Source organism: Rhodotorula toruloides (genome assembly GCF_000320785.1).
Source record: "Rhodotorula toruloides NP11 unplaced genomic scaffold Scaffold12, whole genome shotgun sequence".
Classification (NCBI taxonomy): domain Eukaryota; kingdom Fungi; phylum Basidiomycota; class Microbotryomycetes; order Sporidiobolales; family Sporidiobolaceae; genus Rhodotorula; species Rhodotorula toruloides.
Genome location: NW_015622972.1, coordinates 363,103 through 363,670, shown reverse-complemented (window position 1 = coordinate 363,670; position 568 = coordinate 363,103). Strand labels below are relative to the sequence as shown.

The window sequence follows — 568 nt, the reverse complement described above, 5'->3', positions numbered from 1 at the left end:
AGGGTCCTGTCCGCCTCGAGGGTGGGACGAGGCGAGTTGGAGCGCAGTCGCATGAAGGGAGGAAAAAGCTGCGGTGCGACGGGGAGGCGAGAGTATGCGCCTGAGCTTGGCGTGCATGGACTCGGGGTCGGTAGCACCGGTAGCACGGCGGGACTTGCGAGGGGAGAGAGGGAGGAGGAGGTGGGACGACGGAACTTGGCGAGGAGGGCGTTCAAGAAGCTCGTTGGGCAGGTTAGGCAGCTCAACGCAGTCAGAGCGCCTCAAGAGTGGAAGAAACGTCCAGTCCAGTGCAGCGCAAGGCGCCCCGAGCGAGTGCAAGCGGTGAAGAGGGAAGGAGCGATGAGGCGATGAGGAAGACGAAGAGCAGGCGGGAGGACTTGCGGGTGGATGCTGCAGCATCGCAAGGCCCTAGGGAGCCTTCAGGAGTGCCGGCGAGTGCTCGCAAGGCGTTGCTCTCGAGGCGAGAGGAAGGGAAGAGGCGAAGGAAGAGGGAAAGCTGCTCGCGTCGCTCTCTCTTTCGCTTTCCGGGTGCGGAGTGCGCCAAAGTCATTCTCTTTTCAGCCGCAAT

At 63.0% G+C, this 568-nt stretch overlaps 1 protein-coding gene across 1 annotated transcript in view; it reads right to left on the bottom strand.

Annotated features, from left to right (window-relative positions):
- RHTO_01242 (uncharacterized protein) overlaps positions 1-568 on the bottom strand; it is a gene marked incomplete at both ends in the record, with an annotated part of 5,033 nt that overhangs the window by 3,248 nt on the left and 1,217 nt on the right. The window lies entirely within an intron of this gene.